Genomic DNA, 17,566 nt, shown 5'->3' with positions numbered 1-17,566 from the left:
AACCCACAAGGTGCAGGATGAAGTGAAATCACAAATCATTCTTTATTTGCAATGTTTAGTACAACAGCAAACAAAAATTGTGGGTTTTTTTTCAATAAGAATCATCTTACACAATGTCCTTTGTACAAGCTGCTGTGTAGCCATGGGGGCAGCCATTCAAGCACAGGATACACAGTAGATAACAGATAAGTACTACTATAGTTTATATAAACAAGCTGCTGTGTAGCCATGGGGGCAGCCATTCAAGCACAGGATACACAGTAGATAACAGATAAGTACTACTATAGTTTATATAAACAAGCTGCTGTGTAGCCATGGGGCAGCCATTCAAGCACAGGATACACAGTAGATAACAGATAAGTACTACTATAGTTTATATAAACAAGCTGCTGTGTAGCCATGGGGGCAGCCATTCAAGCACAGGATACACAGTAGATAACAGATAAGTACTACTATAGTTTATATAAACAAGCTGCTGTGTAGCCATGGGGGCAGCCATTCAAGCACAGGATACACAGTAGATAACAGATAAGTACTACTATAGTTTATATAAACAAGCTATAGTTTATATAAACAATTCTGTACAACTGGCTTCCTGGACTTCTTGGCTTAAGACAAAATGACTGTTTTGAGCAGTGATCTCCTCACAGTCTGTATGTAAATTCTCTGATGAATCAGTGTCATTTTTCTGATGGATCAACTGAGGAGAAGACAGAAGAATATTAGTATTATATTTCTCCCCACTCAGTGCAGTAATATGGTTTCTCTCCTTTGCTCACCGTTTGGTTCCATGTGTGTGAGGGATTTTTTGCTGCATCCTCTTTATAGGAGATATCACTGGCTACTGGACTCGGAGTGTCCTGTTGTTTTAAATCGATGGGTGTTTCAGAGATCCACCTCTCTGTGTCCTTTGAACAGTTACCTAGAAAAAAATCATGTCAAAACTGTTAATGTAAATAAAATATATAAAAGAAAAACAATTTAGCTTTATTCTTCGTTATAGATGCAGTCAACAAAAGTCATGCAAAGGTAAGAATTTTAGAGCAGAGGGACATTTGGAACCCAGTACATACTCATGAAAAATTGATGGCTTCTCTTGGAAATTCAGCATTTTTATGAAGAAATGTTCACAGAAATAGCCAAAAGTTTGACAATTTTGACTTGCACAAACCATGGACCACCAGACAACTATCATTGCCCCATCTTAGGAGTGTGGCCTCTGAAATGTGAAAATAGATACCGTATATACTTGAGTATAAGCCAGGTTTTTCAGCCCCCAAAATATGCTGAAAAACTCTACCTCGGCTTATACTCGGGTCAAGCGCAAAAATGGCGTCCAAGAATATTCGCCGGCGTCCAAGAATGGTCGCCGGCGTCCAAGAATGGTCGCCGGCATCCAAAAACTAGACGCCGGCACCTCCAATGGGAGCAGAAACCCTACATTTTTTTATTTAAACTTACCAGAAGCTGCTGCATTTCTCACCCTAGGCTTATACTCGAGTCAATAAGCTTTCCCAGTTTTTGGAGGTAAAATTAGGTACCTCGGCTTATACTCGGGACGGCTTATACTCGAGTATATCCGGTACGTTTATTGGGATATCTGTGGTGAAAAGTCTGTGAAAGGTCAGCTGCTGTGCAAGATTTTTAGTCAGGCCAAAAATCCTTCTACTTAATGAGATACTGGACCCTCCATCCTTGTGTTTGGAAGGCAAAATGTATTCCACTTCCTTCTAATGACAGTAAATAATAATTGAACTCAATTAGGGAGACCAACATCTCAAAAATTGATTAGGTATAAATAACTAGAAAATAGCACTTGCGTCCTGGGTGCCGAACAATGGCGACTTTTCACTAGCGTTACTTCAGCAGTGAGAGTGTCTCAAAGCAAAATAACACTAGTGATCGCTTCTGCCTAATGAAACTTCCTTAGTCTTCTTAGGCTAAGGTCAATTTGAATAGGACGGGTTCATTAAAGTTGTATACATGTCTTTATTAGTGATGTGGGTGCAAATGCTTGAAGTGTCCACTTATTATTACACATGTGCAAGGAACCTGAATAAATACAAAATAGATCTTTTAATGCCCTACACATGCGCCCACCCTAAAACGAATGTTCCATGCCCCTCAAATGTCTGGGGAAAAATGTTGACATAAAAAAGTTCAATAGTTAGGACTTTTGCAGGCAATCCCACTTAAAAAAGGACAAGTCACCAGTGTTTTTTCCAACTTTAATGCATGCATTCAGTGGTGAAGGAAAGAGGTAATGTTCAGTAAAATTTGCACTTTAGTGAATTTGCGGAGTAATGAACGTTCACTAGAGCGAAAAGTCGCCTGGAAATAGAATGTGAACAAACGCTAGCAATTGCTCGTTCGCTAGTGAATTGTGCTGTCAGTGAGATTGCTGCTGATTTGTTGGATGAGATTGCTGCCGAATTGTCGCTAGCGATGGCCCTGGTGCCACAGTTTTTTGTAACTTATAGGGGGCCCTGCCCATCAATGGCTTTTTATAACTTGTGTGTGAGGGAGGTTTACAGTTTTAGCGCTAAGGTCTTTTAACTGTGTTGTGGGCTGGATCTGGGGTGGGCAGGGCCAATGGGGCCCCAAAGATTTTGTTGTACGGGGCCCCGTGATTTCTAATGGCGGCCCTGCTGGTAGGATGCAAAACCTGTGGGCTCCAGGGGCTATAATTATACTCCCTGGCCATCCACCCAGTATAAAGGCACTAATTGCCTCTACCGCACCAAAAGAGCCTCAGTGTGGCACCTGCATGGAGAGCCAGCTGGAATCGGTTGCTGGCACCAGGGAGAGTGGAAATCCATCCGAGGCCTACTGCTGCCGGGGAGGCCTCAACCTCGCATACACGCAAGTGCACGGGGCGACTGACCGAGTGGGTGCGGCTACATGGAGCAGCCGGGCAACACCACAGAAACTGACCACCACTGACTTGCTGCTGCCACACACTTGATCCCAGGGTGCCCTCCTCCCTGCCAAAATATACCCAAAGCAATGGAAGGGGCCAGCAGCAGTTAAACCCGGACTACACTTGTCAACTATACTGCTTTAACACCTCAAAGCCCCATGCCAGGACATCACAAGCTGTGTGAGACTGGTTGGCTACCTCCAACTGCAGTCCACAGCACCCCCCAGCGTGATTTTGGGCACTCATTGTCTGACTTTCTCCAGCATATCAGCCTATCGCAGTAGGACACCAAAGCACCAAAACACTTGGAAACCAACTGAGTTTAAACTGAAAGCTAAAAGGCTATACAGCAGGGAAGGTAGAGGCTTAGCTACAAGCACAACCATATTGCAGCAATGCATCAACCTGAATATCTCCCCCTTACCCCCACAGACGCGACATTGGACCCACCACCAATCTATGGCTATCCTACTCACAACAATGCCCCAGGCTAAACAGGATGTCATTGAACCCCGGGGGCTCCATGATTTTCTGTGTTACACTAATAGTGAATCATTAACAGGCTGTGGTAAAAGCCTATACTTTGACTTCATGCATGTACAGATATCCTACCAAAACAAACCTCATGTCTAAACCAAAAACCCAATGTGACAAGCGAGACACAAGGAGAGAGACAACAGCACCTCCTACCTCAACACCAGAACATACCTCAGCAAACCAAAGCAATTCAGAGATGAGCACTCCCAGCAGACACACAGCAAACCTTAGCGCAGGAAACCGCCAAGATGGTAGCAGAATTGCTAACTCCCACATTCAAGCAAAAAATGTTTTTTTTTTTCATTTCATTCTCTGTAAAGGAGATGCTATCTGAAATCTAGCAACACACTGAACGTTTGAATGAGGGTTGGAAAGTCAAGTAGAACACATACAAAAAAAACCAACACAATACTAATAGATTGCATTGAAGACCTGAAAACAGGAACAGAAGGAGCAACCTACCCTTGATTGACCCTAACCCTAACCCTAATACACTAACCCTAACCCTAATACACTAACCCTAACCCTAATATACACTAATCCTAACCCTAATACACTAACCCTAACCCTAATACCCTAACCCTAATACACTAACCCTAACTCTAATACACTAACCCTAAATGAATAAAAGTACAAGATTTATGGGAATTTGTCAGATTTACTCCACCTGGATTAATATACAAAATGGAGAGCAACCTGCAACTTAATATAGACAGAGTCTACAGGATAGGCCCACTGAAACTAAACCAAGCGAAAAGGCCCAGGCCAATAATATTCAAAGTGACCAACTATGTAGATAAAGTCAAACTCATGGCAGAATACAGAAGAATGGACATACTGGAATTTGAGGGCTGCAAGTTGCTACTATTCCAAGACTTTTCTGCCATGGTCACAGAAAAAAGACGACAATTCTCATCAATATGCAAGATATTGTACAACCGAGGCATTAAGTTTGCACTGCTCTATCCAGTGCGACTGAAAATACTACATCAAGGGACGACACACTTTCACAAAACCTGAATCTGCTAAAAGCTTTATACAATCTCTCAACTGCTCTCAGGCATCCAGCGGAGAGTCTGACCCCCAAACTGAACAACCCGGATGTATTATTTTCCTTTTTTTTCCTTTTTCCTGCCCTACTCACATGGGACTCACTTGGGTGGCTAATTACACAATACTCGACTGTGACTAAACCCATTACTGTAATAAGGCCATACAAGGCCGGAAGCTAGCTCGAACAAAGACACGTCCTTGGAGCTGGATATTATGGCATGGGACAAACTATGGCACTAATTATACACACGTTATGAACCTATTAAAGGATGAAATAGTGCCCCAACACAATGGATACATGAAAAAAATGGCTCCAGACTACTAGACTCCATCTGAGCAATGCAACTCAAATACTCCGCCAGATGTTCTTATGAACTATAGGGGAAAAAAAATCCTAAGTCTGATATCGGAGGACATGTTTTGTTTAATAATATGTTGAATTCTTTTTCCTTATCTTTCTCTCTCTCATCTATTCTTTATCTTAATACCTATGAAAATGAGGAGGAGGAAGCGAGCACCAAAACAAATAAATTGCCAAACTACAATATCATGGACAACCACACAGAAAGTCACAAGTTCAAATGACATGAACATTACATACGACTAACAAGACAACACAGATAGGAGTCTCATCCTGGAATGTAGGAGGCATTAATAACCCAATCAAGACATACAAGATTCTTCATCACCTCAAACTGTCACACACACATATAGCACTCCTACAAGAAACACACCTCACGGCAGAGGAGCATCAAAAACTCTGCAAAGATTGAGTAGGAACATGCTATGCAGCCCTATACACATCACATAGCCGTGGAGTAGCTATATTAATACACAAAAGTCTTAATTGGAAACTACTCAATAACATTGAAGATCCAGAAGGCAGATTCTTAATCATTAAAGGACAGGCCAACATGGAAATGTATGTGATTTTGTAACATATATGCCCCGAATTCCCCTACACATAGCTTTTATAGTCTGCAGCAAACAATAGATATTCCTACTTAACAATTATTGGTGGCAGGAGATTTCAATGTAGTCATGGACCAGCAAATAGATAGGAATAAACCCCCGTCCCAAGGAGCTAATCCCCTTTGTTCATTCACAAAGAAATTACAACTACTACACGCATGGCAGATCACACACCCCTTAGATTGGGAATTTACCTACTACTCACATGTACATGACCTATAAACCAGAATAGATTATATACTAGTAAACCAAAACACGCTCCAACATCAAGCCATATAAACATACATGACATAATCATCTCAGACCATGCCCCTAGCACTATAACACTTGTGGTAACAAACCCAATACGTATACTGATGGTATTTGTAGTAGTACCATTTTGACCTTGTGTAAGACAAAACTCAGTAAAGGAAAACCTTTAGTAATAGTCAGGCAATTTATTCATACAGAATACAACATAACAGTTGTGTCTGGGTAAGCTGTTGAAGTTACACATAGAATGTCAACCAAGGACTCTTGGTCCAGGCGTTATATAACTTTCAGAAGGCATTTACAGTAATTGTGACAAGGGGTACAGGGAAATACCATACATGGTCCGGCGAGGAGACTTACTGGCATATACATTTATACATTCCTGTAAGATGTGCAGTTTTGCAACATTGCAACATCTTCTGGTTCCAACTGTCCACAGCCTCATAGACATCTGTTGGCTAATCATAGCCATTGTGGTACAGCCAGTAATTGAGCAACACTTCTGCAAAAGGGCATAAGAGACATGCTGACACTATGCTGACACTCTGGAATTTAAGTAACAGAGTGGAGATCATTTATTTGTATGGCCTACTATAAGTTATATGAGTGACCATTGTCCACAGTTGACCATTAGCCCTTATAGTCCATCCTGCCTTGGGCCCTATAGCGTTATGGCGTCATAGAGGGCGGGGGTGACAAATATCAACCCTCTGACACTAGCCATTCATCCGTCATAGGAATTAGACCGTTCCAGATATAAAAAATATAAACTTTTCCTCTTTTGGAACATTTTAAAAACGTTTCATATTAGTAAATCATAGGCACAGTAAGAGGGCCCCCAGGAACAAGGGAGGTCTGTTGTAATTGGTGGACAGTGGTGTGCGCTGTTGTGAGTTACAGTTCAACGTCATGGCAGCACCAGTACAGAAGTGCAGCTGAAAGCTGAAATCAGTGAAAAGAAAACACAGGAAGCTCGGGAGCTACAGATAAATCCTGTTTCATGAAATAACTTGGTTAAGTGCAGCTGGGAACAGAAAACCCTACAAAATGACAAAGAATATATAATATATATATGTAACATGTTATATGTGAGCTGTTATAAGAGATGAATATAATACTGATTTCATTACTATTGAAAAGCAAAACATTATTCTCTTTCTTTCTTACCTCCCCACATACGGCTGAGAAAAGCTTTATCTTATAGATGTAAATGAAATGAGAGGAGAAGTTGGGGGAGGTACTTATAGCACAAATTCTAACAGAGAAATATAGAGCAAGTATTAATACTAGGATAACATGGATAGACTTAATGAAACTTCCAATGGAGTTGTTTAACCACATATAAAATGTAACCTAATCATTTGCAATAACTGAACTCTTCTATAAAAACATTACACTTAGGGGCACATTTACAAAGCTCGAGTGAAGGATTCGAATAAAAAAAACTTCGAATTTCGAAGTGTTTTTTTGGCTACTTCGACCATCGAATGGGCTAGTTCGACCTTCGACTACGACTTCGACTACGAATCAAACGATTCGAACTAAAAATTGTTCGACTATTCGATCGTTCGATAATCAAAGTACTGTCTCTTTAAGAAAAACTTCGACCCCCTAGTTCGGCAGCTAAAAGCTACCGAACTCAATGTTAGCCTATGGGGAAGGTCCCCATAGGCTTACCTATGTTTTTTTGATCGAAGGATATTCGTTCGATCGAACGATTAAAATCCTTCGAATTGTTAGATTCGAAGGATTTAATCGTTCGATCGAACAAATAATCCTTCGATCGTTCGATCGAAGTATTAGCGCTAAATCGTTCGACTTCGATATTCGAAGTCGAACGATTTTAGTTCCTGGTCGAATATCGAGGGTTAATTAACCCTCGATATTCGACCCATAGTAAATGTGCCCCTTATTGTTGCAGCTCTAAAACTTTGACTATATGACATTCAACAAACATTTCAGAAACAATATGAGTTCAACCTTCTTTTTCCTATCAAAACACATACTAATCTAAAGTCACACTATGTTGGTCAGTTACTTTATTTATTTGGACAACTTCTATGTTTATGACGGTGATAGATTTATAGATTTTACATTATGGGAGGATCAGTCTTGGCATCTCGACTCTATTCAATACTAATATTAGACAAAGTTCTATTATTATGGGTCTATCATTTTGTTTATGTCAGTGCCGTTTACACACAACCAGCTACATATAGAGCTGAGGATCTGGGGCAATAATACAATTAAGTAATTACAGAAAACTTTCCTTCTAAGGCCACACTAGGCGATAGCGCCGCGATTTGACTCGCGGTGACTTTTCGCCTTGACTTTTAAGCCGCAATCACTGGGGAAACTTTTGCCCTGGCGTCTATGGGGAATCGCGACAAATCGCCAGCGTAAAAACACACGCGGCGATCTTTTCTCTACTGTCGCTCGAAATTGCCTCACTAGGTGATTTCGAGCGACAATAGAAAAAAGATTGCCGCGTGTGTTTTTACGCTGGCGATTTGTCGCGATTTCCCATAGACGCCAGTGCAAAAGTTTCTCCAGCGATTGCGGCTTAAAAGTGGCGGCGAAAAGTCGCCGCGAGTCAAATCACGGCGCTATCGCCTAGTGTGGCCTTAGCCTAAAAGCTTTTTAAACAAATACCTTTGTTGTTTTCATAACTAATCTATAACTAAACATACATAAAAAACTTTTTCATTATCACATTCCCACTGTTCTTGTCAATGTCACACAATTTAACTATATCACATTCAATACTGTATGAATCTAAAACGTAAAATTAAGCCGTTTCAATATCAGTCCGTCAGTTCATTATAGAGGAAAGTCCAATCAGAGAGACATCATGGCTGTGGATAGAAATATGAAGAAATATTCACTTGTATTCAGTTAATGCAGCAGTCTCTGTACAGTTCTTAATAGTTCATAATCAGTCCATAGATCTGATATTAGGATAAGCAATAGATGTAAAGGCATCACAGATATGAATGGAAAACTTTGTTACTTTCATGTTGGTGAAAAGATCCAGATTGAGGAGATACAGAAAAAATACAGATGAATATGAAATGGCAAAGTTAAAAAACAAAAATTAGCTGTAGTTAAAAGATCCTGAGTCAGCGGGAGAAGTTAAGCATCTGAAATATTGTGCAACAGAGAATTGTGGGAAATGTAGTGAACTGGTGTTTACGCTCATGGCAGATAAAATCCTTTATCTATCACAGCAGAATTTCAAGTTGTGAGAGGAGAGAAAACTATCGCCTTCTGGCCAGGAAAACTCAGCCTTGTCCCCTCCACTGTGACACTTAACAAAGGCTTTGAAACTTGAAATGTTTTGGGCACTCAACTAGCATGGCCAGAGGACTGTTAGATATGGAAAGTGGATTTGTTTTAGATCACAACTAAAACATAATACACTTTAAAAGAGTTATCAATCTAACTCATAAACAAGCTGCTGTGTAGCCATGGGGCAGCCATTCAAGCACAGGATACACAGTAGATAACAGATAAGTACTACTATAGTTTATATAAACAAGCTGCTGTGTAGTCATGGGGGCAGCCATTCAAGCACAGGATACACAGTAGATAACAGATAAGTACTACTATAGTTTATATAAACAAGCTGCTGTGTAGCCATGGGGGCAGCCATTCAAGCACAGGATACACAGTAGATAACAGATAAGTACTACTATAGTTTATATAAATAAGCTGCTGTGTAGCCATGGGGGCAGCCATTCAAGCACAGGATACACAGTAGATAACAGATAAGTACTACTATAGTTTATATAAACAAGCTGCTGTGTAGCCATGGGGGCAGCCATTCAAGCACAGGATACACAGTAGATAACAGATAAGTACTACTATAGTTTATATAAACAAGCTGCTGTGTAGCCATGGGGGCAGCTATTCAAGCACAGGATACACAGTAGATAACAGATAAGTACTACTATAGTTTATATAAACAAGCTGCTGTGTAGCCATGGGGGCAGCCATTCAAGCACAGGATACACAGTAGATAACAGATAAGTACTACTATAGTTTATATAAACAAGCTGCTGTGTAGCCATGGGGGCAGCCATTCAAGCACAGGATACACAGTAGATAACAGATAAGTACTACTATAGTTTATATAAACAAGCTGCTGTGTAGCTATGGGGGCAGCCATTCAAAGGAGAAAAGGCTCAGGTTACACAGCAGATAGCAGATAAGCTCTGTCTATTTAATGGTGTTATCTGTTATCCATTAGTTATCCTGTGCCATATAGCCATTTTTCAATTTCCGCCATTGCTTCACAGCAGCTTGTTTATATAAACTATAGTAGTGTTTCTGAAGCAAACACATCAGTTTTACCAGTGCAGGGCAACACTACATGATATTTTCATTACTTTAAAACACTTACATTTTTGGTGTTACTGTTCCTTTAAAGAGACAACACTAATATTTCTATTAACACTATAAAGACAAGTGGAGTGTATTAACCTTATTCACGAGTAACCCATTCACAAATTAAAATACACAAGAGAACTAAATAACAAAGAAGACAATGTTAGGATAAGATAAGAATAGTGACATGATAGTCAAAGACAAAATAACAATATTAGTATAATAGTGTCAGACACATAGAACAAATATTATATTACAAGTGGTACCAATTAAAACATATAAACATTAAAGAGAACCAAAAACAGTAAGGTAAATGTATTCATTACACACACATCAAATTCATATTTGTGTCAAGTCCTTTTCTTTGTAACATACACACAAGTATTACATTCACAATATGCTCTAACAGACCTGTAGAAACACACCTATATAACAATGTAAAAAAGCTGAGCAGCAAGTTATTAACATTTGTTTTGTTTATAAAAACAAACAGTGGAGACAAACAGACACATAAACTCCTCGGGTCGCCTGCAGGAAAAATGATGTTATACTTTCCTCTGTAATTTAGAAGAGTTTGGGATTTTAAAATTAGGAATAATTAATATCAGATAATAGACACGGAAAATGAAACCTCCTAGAGAAGTAAGGCAGAAGATAGTTACATCTGTAGCTTTCAGCTTATTCAGCAGAACTAATTTCTCCATTTGGAGACATGTGAAAGCTCCCTAGTATAGATAGTGGGACCTGTGTCTGTAGTGGGGATTTACTGTGTGGGACTTACAACTGGGTGTAAGGGAAGAAAACCTATTTGAAGTTGCAGATGGAGGACACATAGATGTTTCTCGGGCTCTCGTTTGTCATCTGCTGATTCACACAGACGGGAAAGTGATGGACACTTCACACACTACAAGAATTCCCTCTGGAACATCCTAGATTTCCATTCCCTGGTCTGTGGAGTCGCCTCCTAAACAGGAATCATAGGGAAAATCCCAGAACACAAACAGACTCTGAGAAAGAGCCGTGAATTCCCTCATGGACACTTTCATACAGATTATACTTATTCTAAATCTTATTCACACACTAGTCTGATGCCGGTTATTGTATCCGGTCTCAACCTCATTCATCCAGCTCAAGACACAGGGATTCTTTTTCATTCATCAACCAACATACTTGTGTAGTTTCTATGACAGATTAGTCTAATGTTTCATAATAAGCAACGACATACATGACAAAAATAGTAAGGAAAAAGCGTATTCCTATCACGAGTGGCATTTGAACTAATTGTCACAACACTTAACAAAACAATGAGCAAAATAGAACAGGCTGAAAACCATGAATACTCACACTATGGAGTCTGCCGCTGCCGGATCTACTTTATACATAAGCGATAGACCGATTGCACTGCCATCAGTTTATCCTGTAGATAACTGGCCCTTGAACAAATGCGACTGGAAAATCTCAGGCATCAGGAAAATGATCACGTCGGGAGAGTCACCAAATGTGTTGCTAATTTTATTGCTATGACCTCGTTATATGGACAGGGCCGCCATCAGGGGGGGACAGGGGGGACAAGTGTACCGGGCCCGGGCATGAAGGGGGGCCCGGCAGCGCTGCATTTTTTGAAGATCCGGGCCCCCCTTACGAGCCCCCGATCCGTACGTCTTGCCTCTTGCGTTGCCGAATGCGGAAGTGCCGAAAAGCCGAAGCCGATTCGCCGAAAAGACCCGAAGTCACGGAAAAAGCCGAAGTCACGAAGCGCCGAAAAGACCCGAAGTCACGAAAACAGCCGAAGCCGAAGTCCTGAAGCAGCGCAAAGACCCGAAGTCACGAAAGGAGGTGAAGTTGAAGTACTGAAGCCACAAGTTCAATTCTACTGACACCAGTTTGTGTGTTTTTTTTTTTAATCCCCCGGCCACAAATGTATTATTTAAATATTCTATAGGCCCCTGCCGCCAAACTTTTTTTTTAAAACTTTTTTTTTGGGGCCCCAATTTTTTTTTTAACTCGTAAGGGGCTCCTTGCCACCATTGTTTTTTTTTGGTTTTTTTAAAAAAAAAAAATTAATTTTCTTCTTGGTGGCCCCAAATTTTTTTAACTTGTAAGGGGGCCCCTGCCACCAGTTCTTTTTTTTTTCAATTATATTTTTGGGGCCCCAATTTGTTTTTAACTTATAAGGGGGCCCCTGCCACCAATGTTTGTTTATTTTTTCGTTTTTTTTTACATTTTTTTTTGTTGGGGCCCCAAGTTTTTTTTAACTTATAAGGGGGCCCCTGCCACCAATGTTTTTTTAAAAAAAAAAAAAAAAAATTAAATTTTTTTTTGGGGGCCCCAATTTTTTATAAGGGGGCCCTGACCATCAATAGCTTTTTACAACTTGTGTGGGGGGGGTTACTTTTTTAGCGCTGATGTCTGTGTGGTCTTTTAACTGCGATGTGGGTGGGATATGGGGCGGAGCTTGGTCGTCAGTGTGGGCGGGGCCCCAAAAATTTTGTTGTACGGGGCCCCGTGATTTCTAATGGCGGCCCTGTATATGGAAAGCAAAACTCAAAGATAAGGCTATTTCAAATAGAATGAGGTTTATTGAGTTTAACAAAGAACATAGAATGGTTCTGATTTGGGAAAGAATTCGATGTGACACCGAAGTGGAACACGAGGGCTTTGCCATAGACTCTCCTCTTCTCACAACTTTTATAGATTAAAATGGGAGGACACAAACATACGTCAATGTTGGAAGAGAACTGAATGTTCTTATCTACAGATATTTCCCGCTTACAACTGTCCCTCAGCCTTGTGGTTCTTTATCAGTTAAAATCAGACACAGGGAGGAATCAGTAAATGAAGAAAACACAAGGGGCCCAACTGCTGACACTCTGAATTCTGTCAGTAACTTACAAAGTGGCCTCTCATCACTGGGTGTCATTAATAAGAGAAATAATAAATGGGGGAACATCACCCCTCCCTTCACCTTTCCTGCCTTAGGGATTTGTTTTTATGATCAGATATAGGGACATTTGTTATTAGACTTTATTATTCCTACACTTGACACATAACCATTTGTCCATCATTGGAATAGGCTGTTCTCATAGAAATGTGCTCATATAAAAAATATATTATCAGCACTTTTACAGATTTACATAGGGTCGAATATCGAGGGTTAATTAACCCTCGATATTCGACTGCCGAAGGTAAATCCTTCGACTTCGAATATCGAAGTCAAAGGATTTATCGCAATTAGTTCGATCGAATGAAAGATCGTTCGAACGTTTCAAAGGATTTTAATCCATCGATCGTACGACCAAAAAAGCTTAGAAAGCCTATGGGGACCTTCCCCATAGGCTAACATTGCACCTCGGTAGGTTTTACTTGCCGAAGTAGGGGGTCAAAGTTTTTTTTTTAAAGAGACAGTACTTCGACTATCGAATGGTTGAATAGTCGAACGATTCAAAGTCGAAGTCGAAGGTCAAAGTAGCCAATTCAATGGTCGAAGTAGCCAAAAAAATCATTCAAAGTTTTTTTTTATTCTATTCCTTCACTTGAACTAAGTAAATGTTCCCAAAAGTGTCTCAATCCGTAATGTTATGAGAGAGCAGTTCTCCCGCATTCTCCCGTAAGGACTGTTCCATATTGTATGTGTTTGTGCAACCATCGAGATCACAGTCCCGTTATCCTTTCTTCTCCAGCTTTGTGGTGTCCCAGGGATAGTAACAATTAAGGCAGTAGATAACGGGACAACTCCACCTCCTTTTATTTTATTTTCCTTCTATTATATCATGAATTATGAGCAGATTGTTTTAATAACTTATAAAGATAAATATAGGGACTGCACAATCAAATTAAAAAAGGCAAAATTTTATTACATTTACAAAAATACATTTACATTTTCAGTTATGGCCCAATATTGGCCCATGGCCCAGTATTGGCCCTACGCGTTTCGACCACTAACGTGGTCTTCATCAGGGCAAAATTCATAAATTATTGCAAAAAAGATAAAAGGCCTGCACTGCACTTTAGATTAATTGAAGCTAATTTATTTAGCCGATTAATATAAAAATAATTAATGGATGCACTTAATATAGAGATGAATTAATTGTTTTTTAAATCACTTGTGGAAATTGATTCCCAATTAGAATTAATTTGAGGTAATGAATTTCTAAATATTGCACTGCACTTAGTAAGGTCCATAAGTCCAATAGACTATCAACCAATCTAGGTGAGGTCATTGGTGTTTTTCTGTATAGGCCTATGATTAAGGAGCAGTTGAGTCCAAAACGCGTCAGGCAATGATGAGTCTACATGCTTTTATGTGATCTTTTCTAATAGCAAAACAATAAAGGAGAAACGTTTTTTAATCGTAGGTGCGGTCGATATCCTTTTGATTGTTTTTTTTCTGTATAAGGATTAACCTGTTAGGTGATTATTATATTCAGATATTAATACAATAGTTACAAGTGACCAGTTAGAATTTAAAACTTGGTATAGGCGGGTACTTTATTCTACTAAAACTTTGATATACTGACTTACAGTTGGGTCCATAAATCTTTGGACAGAGACAACTTTTTTCTAATTTTGGTTCTGTACATGACCACAATGAAGTTGAAATGAAACAACTCAGATGCAGTTGAACTACAGACTTTCAGCTTTAATTCAGTGGCTTGAACAAAAAGATTGTATAAAAATGTGACAAACTAAAGACTTTTTTTACACAATCTCTTCATTTCAGGGGCTTAAAAGTGTTGACTCACAATTGAGCCAAAGTCTATTTCATGGGCAGGTGGGGCAAGTCCTTGATTATGTCATTATCAATGAAGCAGATAAAACCCTGGAGTTGATTTGAGGGGGGGGCAGGTCCGGACTGAGAATTAAAATAGGCCCTGTCATTTCAGGTACACAGAGGCCCAATCAGCCTATATAGAAGCCCAAACAGCCCCCACCAGCCCACTAAATACTGACTTTCTATGGGAGCTTATAGCAGCCCCTCTGGCATTTGCCAGAACCCACAGATTGCCAGTCCGGGCCTGGGGGGGGGTGTATGTGGAACAGACAACATGAGGACAAAGGAGCTCTCCATGCAGGTGAAACAAGTCCTCCTTAAGCTGCAAAAACAGAAAAAACCCATGCGAGAAATGTCTCCAATATTAGGAGAGGCAAAATCTCCAGTTTGGTACATGGTGAGAAAGAAAGAAATCACTGGTGAACTCAGCAACACAAAAAGACCTGGACGTCCATGGAAGACAACAGTGGTGGATGATCTGAGAATCATTTCCATGGGGAAGAGAAAGCCCTTCACAAGAGCCAAACAAGTGAAGAACAGTCTCCAGGAGGTAGAGTCTCCATATCCAAGTCTACCATAAAGAGAAGACTGTATGAAAGTCAGTGGCTTAACTAGGGCCCTGGTACATAAATTTATAACTGGGCCCCCCTACCCCCCCCCCCCAACACACACACGTGTATTGGGCTGGAACACAGGATTACTGACCTAATGTCATAGAGCAGTTAAACTGTTCCAGTAAAGAGAACATTAATATGATCAATATGGCTGCTCATGACATACATATCTACCAATTCAGAATAATAGTTCATGTATGTTCTCAATCATTTAAGTCCACAGCAACATTACTCTTATGAAAAGAATGACTTCATGCAGCTTTGGACAGTAAATAGTGGCACCCTTGGATTGAACAATAATATATCTGCCTATAATATAATATGGATGAATCATGTTCCTGTTCTGGCTGCAATATACACACATATATACTGTATATGAATAATGCTGCTGGTTTATAGGGACAGAGAAAAAGAAATCAATCTGAGAAAGACAATTTGTCTTTTAGTACAGGTATGGGATCCAGAAACCTGTTCTCCAGAAAGCTCTGAATTACGGAAAGGTTGTCTCCTATAGACTCCATTATAATCAAATATTCCAACTTTTTAAAAATGATTTCCTTTTTCACTTGATAATAAAACAGTCGCTTGTACTTGATCCCAACTAAGATATAATTAATCCTTATTGAGGGTTCATTTTATGTTTACATGATTTTCTACTAGACTTAAAATATGAAGATCCAAATTACAGAAAGATCTATTATCCGGAGCATTCTGGATAACAGGTCCCATTCTTGTTCTCAAAGGATCTAAGCATGAGTCTGAAATACATTTTTACTGCATTTATGACAAGGGTTAATCAGTGCAGCATTGAAGGGGTCATTCACCTTTACATTAACTTTAATATGGTGCAGAGAGGGATCTTCTGAAAAACTTTGCAATAGTTTTTTTCATTTTTTTTATTTGCGGTTTGTATTATTTAGCTTTTTTTATTCAACAGCTCTCCAGTTTGCAATTGCAGCAGTCTGTTTGCTAGTGTCCAAATTACCCTAGCAACTATAAATTGATTTGAATGAAAGACTGGGATATGAATTGCAGAGAGCCTGAATAAAAAAAAAGTAGCAGTAAACGTATAGCCTTAGAAGGCATTGTGCAAGATGGTACGGTGGCAATTCCATGTATAAATACCCCCAGAATAAATAGTGGGATGGCATAAAGGCAATCCCATGTATAAATACCCCCAGAAGTCATAGGAAAATGATATGTGGATATCACATGTATAATAACCCCAGCCCCAGATTCCCATTGTGATTCACATGTGACTAAGTAAAGTATTATGAGTTAGAGAAACTTACAGGGGAAGCAGCAGGTCAATAAGAAGTTGGAGTTTCTCGCTGCTGTCAGCTCATTCCATTCCTCTGCTACATTAGCTGCGTGTTCTGTGCAGGACGGAGGGGGGCTGGGGGGGATCAGGTTACACAGCAGGAGACACAGACAGGAGCCAGCGATGAAGAAAAAAAAACTTCTATGGCACAATGTACTTCAATGTACAAACTGGCCAATCAGGGGGCGCTCCAGGTTTTACAGCAAATTGAAAGTGCTGCTGCTTAAAGCTCCCTAAATGGCCAATTTGCACATGGAAGTCCTTCTTACCTCCTTAGGCGGCCAAGCAATAGCCTGACAATTCTGTAGATTCAGGAGCCTTATTTTCCAGGTGGGGCCCCACCGGGGGTGCAGAGACCACGGACCCTGGTTCAGTTGCACCTGCTGCACCCCTGGTAGTTACACCACTGATGAAAGTAAATACAGAGGGTGCACTGCAAGGTACAAGCCACTCATAAGCATCAACAATACAAAAGCTACACTAGACTTTGCTAAAAAAAAACATCTAAAAAAGCAGCAGAGTTCTGGAAAACCATTGTTTGGACAGATGAAACCAAGATGAAGCTCTAGCAGAATGATGGCAAGAGTAAATAAGTGTGGAGAAGGCTTGGGAAGAGCTAATGATCCAAAGCATAGCACAGTTGTGTATAAAACATTTGGGAGGCAGTGTGATGGCTTGGGGTGCATGGCTGCCAGTGGCACTGGGACACTAGTGTTTATCCATCATGTGACACAGAAGCA

General features: G+C 40.0%; 1 long non-coding RNA gene across 1 annotated transcript; it reads right to left on the bottom strand.

Annotated features, from left to right (window-relative positions):
- Positions 1-466: 466 nt before the first annotated feature.
- On the bottom strand, positions 467-17,256 carry LOC121393123. The gene is made up of 3 exons (XR_005962333.1): positions 16,798-17,256; positions 780-922; positions 467-700 (listed from the first exon to the last, which is right to left on the bottom strand). It is a non-coding gene; the product is annotated as an uncharacterized LOC121393123 (long non-coding RNA).
- Positions 17,257-17,566: the final 310 nt, after the last annotated feature.

Source organism: Xenopus laevis, chromosome 6S, assembly GCF_017654675.1.
Source record: "Xenopus laevis strain J_2021 chromosome 6S, Xenopus_laevis_v10.1, whole genome shotgun sequence".
Classification (NCBI taxonomy): domain Eukaryota; kingdom Metazoa; phylum Chordata; class Amphibia; order Anura; family Pipidae; genus Xenopus; species Xenopus laevis.
Note: the sequence above shows the minus strand (reverse complement) of the source record. Positions and strands in the feature narration are given on the sequence as shown.